The sequence below is a fragment of the Zonotrichia albicollis genome, chromosome Z, assembly GCF_047830755.1.
Source record: "Zonotrichia albicollis isolate bZonAlb1 chromosome Z, bZonAlb1.hap1, whole genome shotgun sequence".
NCBI classification, from domain to species: Eukaryota; Metazoa; Chordata; class Aves; order Passeriformes; family Passerellidae; genus Zonotrichia; species Zonotrichia albicollis.
In genome coordinates this window covers 43,611,656-43,622,732 of record NC_133860.1, presented here as the reverse complement: position 1 = coordinate 43,622,732, position 11,077 = coordinate 43,611,656, and the positions used below count along the sequence as shown (strand labels likewise).

Below are 11,077 nucleotides of genomic sequence, written 5' to 3'. Positions count from 1 at the left end.
GTCAAGCTGAGGAGGAGAATTACAGAGCAGCTTTGGTAGGTGTATGGCTTCCAGCCAGGAAGCAAACAAAATATTTATCCAGCCAATAATGTCTGGCACACAACCTCGTGAAGTTCTGCCCTATACTTTAATAGAGATACTATTTTCTATTCAATGTGTCAATCCAAGAGGGCCAAGTACAGCATCTTTAGCTCTGATGGATGCTCTTAGCACACTGATGGTAGTGGGTGACCATGTCTCTTGTATAAACATTGATTCTTTCACTAAGATAGATGAAAACCAGCACATTTTGATGACTCAATCATTTTTGGCAGTGCAAATATCAAAATGACAGATCTCATTGTATACTTCCAAACAAATCCTCACCTCCCTCACACTTGGGACTTGATCTTAGTCTGAGAATTCAAGGTCTTGCTTTTATTTAAACTATGCTGTAATTTGGTCAAGAATAAAACCAGCAACTACAGCTCTGTAAAACAGATTTGAGTGGGAGCACAAAAACATCTGGATGCAGATCTCTAGCAAACCAAAATACAAATGTCCCAGGTCACACAAAGTAAGCAGTGACCTTGTAGCCTAGGAATGAACAATAACTCCCTGGGGTCACAGAATCAAAGGATTGTTTAGATTGGAAAAGACTTAAGGTCATTGAGTCCATCCACTAACCCAGCCCTGGCAAGTCCACCATTAAACCATGTTCCAAGTGCCATGTCTGCATATCTTTAAATTTCCTACAGGGATGGTTTCTTGACCATTTCTCTGAGCAGATCGTTCCAATGCTTGCAACCCTTTTGGTGAAAAAATATTTCTTGATATCTAAACTAAATTTCTCTTGTAACAATTCAAGTCTTTTTCCTCTTGTCCTATTGCTTATCACTTTGGAGAAGAGACTGACCCCCAGCTCCTCACTCCTTTCAGGCAGCTGTAGAGGTGATAAAGTCTCCTCTGAGCCTCCTTCTCTCCTGTCTAAACAAACCCAGCACCCTGCTTCTCATAGGAGTCATGGTCCAGACCTTTCATCAGTTTTGGTGTCTTTCTTTGGGCATGCTCCAGCACCTCAATGTCTTTCTTGTACTTTCTCCTGACTTGGTGCCACTTCCTCATTTACGTTTAAAAGCTAAGGGAACTCAGTCAATGTCATACAATCAGTGTACATTTTTTTCCTGGTTAAGTGTATATCCAACCTACCAGTCTTGTAATCCTTTTAAATAGGGGCACCTATGGTAAAAGTTTGAACAGAAAATTACATGTGTTTTAGGATTTCAAAAATGCCTTTCTAACACATAGAAATATTTCCTCAAGTCCAGAGTAGATCTCTACCTACACTGATAAGAATAGAAGATATCTGCATTCCTCTTTCCTTTCTTCCTCTGCATGACTAAGGTGCCCTTCTACAGGATTCAGTTCCTGACTGTGAGAAGCAGCATAGCCTTCAACCAGGGAAGGTTGTCTTGCCCCAGACCCCTGTTCTGATGGGTGCAACACGTTGTCTTGGGCTCACTTCCTCATTCCAGTGTCATCACAGCACAGTGCAAGATGGCTTTCCAGTGCCACCAACTGAAACAGCTATCATGCCATTCTTTTAAAAATCAAATCCAAGCAGAATAAGCAAACCCAACAACTTAAGATACAGATTTGAGATATGGATCTACCTCTCCTGGCCAAAACAAAGCTGTTTGATTTTTATGATGGTTAATGCATAATCTCTCTGAATTTCATTAATTTTTAATCACTTCTCTCTCCCTTTCAGTACTTACAGGGGGCTTATAAGAAAAATGGGTATAGACCTTTCAGCAGGGCCTGTTGCAACAGGATGAAGGGTAATGGTTTTAAATTGAACTAAAGGTAGATGAAGAGTAGGTATAAGGAAGAGATATTTTATGATGATGGTGGTGCAGCACTGAAACAGGTCACCCAGAGTGGTGGTAGCTACCCCACACCTGGAACCATTCACAGTCAGAAGTGACAAGGCCCTGAGCAACCTGATCTAGGTGGAGATGCCCCTGCTCATTGTAGGGAGGCTAGAATAGAGGACCTTTAAAGGTCCCTTCCAATCCAAACCATTCTGATTCTGTGATTCTATGCTTGACTAACAGAAATACTGTTGCATTGACACACCTTTTAGATGGATGGAGCAGAGAGGTTTGGAAAGATGATTTATTAAGAGAAAATGGTGAACATCAGCCAAGTCATGGACACCCCTGGCATGCCCAGGCCCTGAAGAGAGCAGTCAGCTTGGTCTTCCTATTGTGTATTTCTCTGTTGCTCCTGAGAAGGGATCATCACAGGTCACAAAGATGCACTGCCTGAGCGCTCAAATGGCACAGATCAAGGCTGCTGCTGTTTTGTGAGGAGGGTGTCAGTCCCCCATTTATCCTTCCTTATAGTATAGCCAGCAACATACTCTTTCCTGTGATTCTTTTGTAGCTATCTACTGAAGAACACAGAATAACTATTTCAGGATTAATTAAGTTTGGTTCCAAAGCTTACTGAATGTTGGCAGCAATGCTTTTGTCATTTCTAAGCCTAAAAATGGATAATTTTAATAAAATAAATGTTCTATATACTTGTATTTCTAAGTGTAGATCTTTTGAGTCTACCTGACTGTGTTTTGGTTAAATAAACCAAAATTATCTGGATGACTCTTGGCTTCTGCATCATCATCTCATTTGTACCATACCATCACAGCAAGCAAATAGCGATTATAAAGTGAAATTTACCATGTATTTCCTCCATGCACTCTTCAGGAGCTCCTGCTTCAGAGTATACCAACAAAAGGTCAGCTGTCATTGAAACAAAGCGAGTAGCATCAGCCTCGCTGATTCAAGGATCTTCTGCAAAGCTTCAAAGCGTGCTGTGAATTATGAACACTAGATATTTTTATGATGGTTACATTTTCACCAAGACAGTTTAGGACAGTCTGGATTCTCTCTCCTTAAGTGTTCAAACATCTGAAAACATTCTGTAGATCACACTTAATGTTTTGAGCTGAAGCACTGTCTCAGCACATCCAGTATTTCACACGTCTAATTGCAACAGCTGTGGTTTTATTGACCCATCTTACATTACACACAACATTTTAACATCTCTTCCATGCAGTAGAATTTTAATCTAGAAGTGACCAGCATTTAGTCTTACTTGCTGCATTTGTGCCCTTGTTTCTAGAGACCATCATCTTTAGGCAAACAATTCAAACCAGCCGTCTGACATTTATAAACATGTTTGCTAAATTAAAAAAAAAAAAAAAGAGGAATGCAAAGTTAGTAATTTCATTTATATTTGACCACAATATTGCTATAAGTAGTAGCTTCCATCAAAATAGCCTCAACTAATTCCCAATAAATAAATCATGAGCAGTTATATTTCTCTGCTGAGCATCCCAAATGGTAACCTTCTTGTCAATGTCTTCATGAGTGTTACTGACTGTAACCCCAGAAATAATGTCAAAAGCAGTGACTTTCTGGTAGCTCTGGGTTCTCTGTCATACTCTAGCTGTGAACGCACTGCATTTTTTCATAGCTCTATCACTGCTTTCCATACCAGGCAAAAATACTTTCTCTACTAGCACTAACATCCAAAAACTACTGTCATACAGCTATGTTCAGTCTCAACATAAAAGACTCTCTCAGTACCTTTCTGTATGGTAAAAACATCTGTTTTTGCCAAGTACTATCACAGTGTGGACTTAAAATATGCATTATTTGTAGCTCAAGAGTTACTATTTTAAAAGTTTAAGAAATATGGTTAATAAATTCTTAAATCACAGCATATGGCTCAAGATTACAGTTTTATGACTGCAGTCCCATGGCAGGAATCAACAGCAACTTAATGCACTGAAAACTCATACCAGGCTGAGTCAGAATCTAAAGAACTGAAGAATTATATTCTTTCAAACACTTCTGTCATTATGGAGGTCGAGTCCTTAAGCTCAAGACTATGAGAAATCCAAGTAGTGGATGAAGGGGAAAAGCTGATGACAGGCTTTGTAGACAGAAATAATTTTTAGGTAGCAAAAATTATTATTAAAAATTATTAGCAAGTTTGTTAACTGTTACGACTGACTTTTTTTTAAGTGAAATTCTTGACATTTTAAGTTTGGTATAAGAAGTATTTACATAAAATAAAAAACTATGTAACAGGAAAGGAGAACATATATATATCACATCAGTGGTCCAATAATTTACTAGTATCAGAGAACTGAAGAAAGCTTAGCCTGACAAAATACTTCATCCAGAAATGTGCTCCACATAAGTGTTTTTATTAATTATTTAAGCTCTATGTTGAAAAAACATTGGAACCAGAATCAGGTGTTGGAACACTGACATATAAACATAACTAAATCTCTTTATGTCACTGCTGTCTGACTTCATAAAACAGTCTGATTCTACCTTTGATGCTCTGTCACTCTTGGCAAGAATTGATCTTCAGCTTGTGTTTTTAAACAAGCACAGCTCATTTTCTTTCATTGTCTTCAGACTTCTTAAAAACTCTTTACTGGAATATTTCCCTCATCATAGAACATAGGAATTTATTGTTATTATTATTTTGTTACTTCCCAATCTCCTTACCATGAGATCCTTCACAGCAGTACTGTGAGTGTTATACAACTGAAGCAACTGCAGTCAATGGAGTCAGGACGTAAAGCAGTTGAGATGGCAAAGGGTCACTAACACTCTGGAGCTTACAGTTCTGGAAACCTCAAAACCTTCTACCCCCTGACAAGCTCCTTCCTACACCCAACATAAAATTTCACACACTCTTTGGGTTATCAATTCAATTCCAAGTTTTCCTTGCTCTCTACCCAAATGCAGATTTCCTGTGAAAAGTTACAAAGAATTTTCACCCAATCATTCTGTCTAACCAAAATATCTCTCTGTCAAGCAGGACTATAATCACTCTTTTCCTCCTGCCAGTTACTTTCCCAGCATCACTCCATCCCTGTTCTGGCTCATCCTGTTTAGACTCACATAAACCCAAACGGATTCACCCACACCTCACTGGTTACCAGGCTGATGCTAACTACCTGGGCAAACTTCAGTCACTTACTTTGTCTTGGTCCTGCCACTGCTACAGCACTCACAAATGGCCCATCTTGATCTTCCTTCCCTGGCTCCTTGTCTACTCACACAGCTGCTTCTTGCATGTCCCAACTCCCTCATCTCAGCTACCAAAGCCAGCCTCTTCCTCCTTCCACTGCCTGTACTTGGCAAGAAAGTCTTTTCTTTCATTTCCACCAGCTAAAGCGGCTCACCACTGAAGCAGATCTGTCATATCTAGGCTCAGCCTGTCTCTAGCTTGCCTAACAAGTGCCCAAGTGTGTGGAGTAAGGCAGATGTTGTTAAGGGACTACTACAGGCTCCTGAAGCAGAGCCCGTTCTAGCCAAGGCTGTGGGTTCTATCCGTGTATGGCCCATTCACTGGAGAGGTGCACCCGAGGATTCTTACGGGTCCCTTTCAACTCAGAATATTCTGTGATTCTGTGAAATGGGAAACCTGAGGGGAGCTGCTCGCCTGCCTCACCTCGAAGCCGCGGCTATTTCAGGGTCACACTTGACTTTGGCCACGTAAACCCGACTCCAGAGCTGCGTGCCACAGCCGTGCCTGCGAGCTGCACCGACACCGACACGGACACCGACACTGCGGGCGGTCTCCGAGCCGGGCAGCACACAGCCGCCCCGGGCCGGGCCGGGCCGCCGGGAGTGGCGGGGCCTCGGCCGGGCGGGGCGCCGGGCGCGGTGGGGGCGGTGCCGCCGCGCCCGCGCTCCCGGGGCGGCTCGGCTGGGCCTGGCCCGGCCCTGTCCTGCGCCGCCGGCCGCAGGTGCTTAAATAGCGGCGCCTGCCGCGCTGCTCTGTCCTTTGCTCCGCTGCGAGGTAAGGGCCGGGCGCCTGGAGCGCTTCGCCGAACGCGCTTTCTCTGCCGCGGGTCCCTGCGGCTATGCTGCCGTGGCGGGGCGGGAGGGAGGCAGGCAGGGAGAGAGAGAACGGGCGGCCCCGGGCCGGTCCCGCGGGGTTCGAGAGCCGCCCGGGCGGGCGGCTCGTCCTCCGGCCGCCGCCGCGAGGGGCGAGGGGCCGCCGCGGGTGGGCGGGCGGGATCGCTTCGCGTCTTCCCGCGGCCGTCGCCATTCCGTGTTTTCACTGTTACCGGTGTGTGTGAGAATTATCCGGGGTGTGAGTGTCCCTTCTTCTCTCTGGAGAGCCCACCGCTCCCCACACTGCTTCCCCTCTGCGGCTTCAGCCGTCCCTGAGGGAGGATGGAACTCTGAAGGGGTCTGCAGTTATTCTGGCGTGCAGTACTCCGGTGGCTGATGCTGGCGTGCAGCTGGGACGGCAAAGGTGAAGAGGTTTAGGTGCTCCTCCACCACGGAGAGGTGATGGAGAGGTTGCCCTGCATCGCGCCTCTCTCTGACAGGATGCATGGCAGCTTTTGGGGCATAGTTCATCTTCCTGAAGATCTTACTGTGACTAAGACTAAGTGACTTAGAATAGACTCTGCCTGATGGGCTGGTGCATGAGGAGGGGTGTGCCATGGAATGCTGCTTTTCCTAAATGGAGTAGAGCTTAATTGCTTGACCGTTAAATTGTCTGGCTTAATGCCCTAGGCTAGCCTCAGGAAACTGAGACAGGATGGCTTTAGGTAGCTTTTGGAGCCCTGCATCTCCCTTATGGTCTCTATAGCCTGTCCTATGGTCAAAGATCTGTAAATCTTTTTGTCTTGTGTCTTTTGCTGCTTTGAGCTATATCAGCCCCCTGGGATAGACCTTCCTGTGAATATCCAGAAACTGGTCTGTGATGTGTTACCTGTTTGAAAAACATCAGCTCTGTTGTTAACAGTATCTTTCTGCTTTCTGCCTAGTCTCTCTGCAGATTCCCTAGAACATAGGAGCTGCTTTGCCACAGCTCTTGTGTGCCACTAGTGTGTCATGTAAAAGGCATCCCACAAACAAACATGGGACACTTCAGAGCTCATTTTTGAATCTAGGTGCTGTCCTAGTTGCCTACATGGCATCCAGTCAATGGGTTACCAAGCTTTGCTTTGCAAGCTCCTCGCTGTTTAAACAGACTTTTTGGGTCCTCCTGTCTGACTGTGGTGTCAGTGTTCTTCCTGGTGACTGAGTGAGGGACAATTGTGGGCCATCTTTCACTGTAGCTGCTTTTCTCTTGTAGCCTGCATGGACAGGAATTGGCAGCTTTGCAGAATGCAGTTCACAGTCAGAATCCCTGATTTGTGCTGATTTGTGGTAAGAAGGATCCCTGTTGCACATATCTCTGGAGAGTAGCCGGATTCATCCCATTGTCTGGAATTTCCTATTGCAACTGCTTTCCAGTACTTCTGCAGGTGGCTCCTGCCCCACCTGCAATGATCATAAATAACCGCACAGCAATACTCTTCCTATACTGTAAACTGAAAAAATAATTTTCTTCACCCCTATGGGCAGAGTTCTTGTGGCATCCACTCCTAGCTTAGAAATCTTTATACATACTGTCTAAATCCTGAAATCTTTTGTGCTGTCTGAGTCTTATGTTCCTCGAGATAAGAGCACTGTCAGGTTAACTAATTACAAGCTACATACATAAGAGAACAAATTGCATGTATTTGGCATCTCAGAACTTGTTATAGCTTGTAGTTTTTTCTTAGGAGTAGAAAACTGAAAGTATATCCTCTTGGGCATTTCCCATTAGGTCTTCAAATAAGTGGTTAAAAACATCGTGGGGAGGGAAGAGTGTTGGAATGAAGGTTGCACATTACAATTTAGTTTAACCAGCTGTACTCAGGGATGAGTGTCTCTGAATGCAAATTCAAGAGTCCAGTCCAGGTGGAAACTGGAATTTAATGAAGAAGATGGTGTGGGTACAGAAGCAGATATGAACAAAGAAAGAAATTCAGACATGGAGAGCCATTAATGTTTTGATATGGAAGTTAAACTGAATGAAGTTGAGAGCATTTTTCCTTACAAGTAGCTTGACCAATAAGGAGTCATGGTTTAATTTGAAACCTGGGGAAAAAAGTAAAATATCACCAAAATAATCGCACAGTGGCAATAGCAACTTCCCAGTAGTGGTTCAAAACTTGGAAGCATAGGTGCAAAAATGGAAAAATTCAAGTCCTTTAAAAGGATGGCTTATAAATTCTAATGGCATTTCCATTGTGGACTAAAACTGACAGAGAATATAGTATTTGAAATAACACAGATTAGACCTGAAACTTCTGCATGAAATTATTTGTGTGCTTTTGCAAGCAACAGGAAGGGGAATGGGACTTACTCTGGGAAGGGTAAAACAGAGGTGTGATGTTTTAATCCTTACAGTGCTTTTTTTTAAAATTCTCCTCCTGAATTCATAATGTCTTGCATTCATAATGCAAGAAGCTATTAAATTTCATAAGATTAAGGGCAAGTAAATTCATAGCTCTGGTGTTCGCAGTGGAAATCTTGGAAAATATGAACTTTGAAGGCTCAAGAAGAATTGTAATGGAAGTATTTTTAGTGGAATTGTCTGTAATAAGAAAGTTGTAATACAAGTGTTACACAGAAAAATGACAAGAAATCGTGAAGTTATTTCCTGTTCTATATACCTGACATAGGCCTGACCTACAAAAAGGTAGAGCACTATATAATTTTAGTTGAGCTTATAACCAGACTTCTTTATAAGCTATGTTTCAAATTCCCTCTTCCCATCATACTTAACAGCTTCTACACTACTGGACTATGTTCTAATGGCTTCTAAGCTGTTATTTCCTGTTGCAGAAATGAGGCCTTTGCAGGGACGAGCCATTTGTCGGTGAGGGGAGACTCAGACACTCAATATGAGTGATAAGCAAATTCCGTTTGTGGAAGAGAGCATCAAACACTTATACAGCGAGTAATAAGCTTATGAATATTCTGTAAGCCAAGCAATCTATTGGTTAAACTATGCCATGAACTCTTCCTCATTCCTTAGGGGTTACATCTCTCTTTTCTCATGTCACTTTCACTGTTTGTTATCCTACTACAGCTAGGCCCAAGGACACGCTATCTAGCAGTTGCAGGACTTGGAATTAGCCATGGTTTTGTACTTTTCCAGTCTCTCTAGTCAACTAAATTCCCAACAGTTTCCATGTCTGCTTTCAGACTTGAGTTTAATAAGAAGGGAAAATTCCTTTACATCAATATGTATTGGAATATGTATCCCAATATAACCAGTTAGATGGTGCCTAGGCCAATTCTGACCTTCGCTGCTGGGCCAGAGGCAGCACTGCGGTGTTTTACCCCAGAGATACCTTGGCTGGCGGCAGAGTGCAGCGGGGCACAAGACAGGACTCCGTTCTCCTCAGGAGAGAGCTTCTGGCGATGGTGGAGATAAAGAGAGGAGCGGATTCTGCTAGAAGGTAGCCAGATGTTTATTCCATTGGTACAGAGGTCTGCACTGGGCCACTGCTGCTAACAGAATGCCGACCGCATGGTCTCATTAACTTTATAAGCTCGGGGACAGGGGAAGGGGAGGGGACAGGTGAGTTACCAACCAGGTGAAGGGGGCAGGGTCTCAAGGGAGGATGACACTTAGACAGGCCAATGACCCCCAGGCCTGAGGAGCATCCTTTGAAATCGACGAATCACACGACGCCTTGCTGGTATGTTAGCCTGATTGACAGGGCACACTCAGCAAGGGGTGAGGGGGAAGGGAGAAGGGATAGGTACACATGGGAAGGGCCCCGGAAGTTTAAAACCGGACATTGCAACACACCACAACATCTCCCCCTAGTTTTGTTTAAAAAGAAGAGGACTGTGTTTATGATGCAGAATGATTCTACTGAGGCTTCTAGGTCATCCACTGGAGCACTGAGGGCTTCCAAATGGTAGACCTCAGGAGGGGGAGATGAGCTTGAGATTAACTTGAGAACCATGCGTCTGATTACTCCAAAAACAATGCTAAAAACTACAATAACTACAACTAAAATAAACAGCACTAAAATTACAGTTTTCAGAATAGATCCCAACCAGCCCGAGAGTCCCCAGCCATTGAAAAGTCCATTCAGCTCGTTGTCAGTTTCTCTGTTGATGTCTGAGAACCTTTATCGAGGTAGTCCATATGTGGTTTGGGCTGCAGTACTATGTAGGAGATTGCAGGTGGGATGATCACGAGTAGGATGAGAAGCAGGCTCAGTCTCATGACGTCTCGAGGCTACACACGAACAGTGGGATCTAAACTGGTACAAAAACTTGAGACAAACATATATTACAAACTATTCCAGATAGGAGGCTTAAATGGAATTTCCTCCAGAGAACGCGTGCGGCGTTTTCTTCTCCAGGCAGCGTGAGCAACCTGGGGTGCTTCTGCAGATTTCTCTGAGACTTTGGGAACATAGGGCTTTATCCATTTGGAAGGAACCTACCTTAAACCAGAGGGGGTGGACACACAGGCGTATCCACGTCCCCAAGTAACCAATTTGTAAGGTCCCACCATTTTCCAAGTCTCAGGATCCTTTACTAAAACTGGAGGTTTTTCTTTCATCAACCTGTGACTGTTCCCCCCAAAGTGGCGTAGGATGGGTGGGTTCAGGCTGTCAAAAGAACAATTCAGAAAATTGATTGTGAATAGTGCCCTGGATAACCGGATGTGGGGAGGTTCTACCTTCAGAACCTGTTGTTGCTGGTCCAGGACCCTTTTAATATCACGGTGAGTTCTTTCTACAATGGCTTGACCTGTAGGGGAGTAGGGGATGCCAGTTTTGTGCTCTACTCCCCATTGCTGCAGGAAGCTCCCGAATTCCTTGGATTTATAAGCAGGCCCATTATCAGTTTTCAGCTCCTTGGGGATGCCCATGAAAGAAAAAGCCTGTAAGAGGTGCTTAATAGCATCAATAGATGATTCTCCTGTGTGGGCAGAAGCATAGACCGCTCCAGAAAAGGTATCTACACTAACATGAACATATTTCTGCGGTCCAAAAGCTTGTATGTGTGTTACATCTGTTTGCCACAGTTCACAACTGTTCAGTCCCCTTGGGTTTGCTCCCGTACTCACTGTAGGGAGTGCATGTTGTTGGCAATTTGGGCATGTGGTCACAATCGCTTTGGCCTGTTCTCGAGTGATGTTAAACTGG

At 44.0% G+C, this 11,077-nt stretch overlaps 1 protein-coding gene across 5 annotated transcripts in view; it reads left to right on the top strand.

Annotated features, from left to right (window-relative positions):
• Positions 1-5,730: 5,730 nt before the first annotated feature.
• Positions 5,731-11,077, top strand: part of TMEM171 (transmembrane protein 171) — a 65,713-nt gene continuing 60,366 nt past the window's right edge. For all 5 annotated transcript variants that reach the window (XR_012578244.1, XR_012578243.1, XM_074533288.1 and 2 more), the window contains exon 1: positions 5,731-5,871. The gene's annotated coding sequence lies outside the window, so the exon portion shown is untranslated. The remainder of the gene's footprint in view (positions 5,872-11,077) is intronic.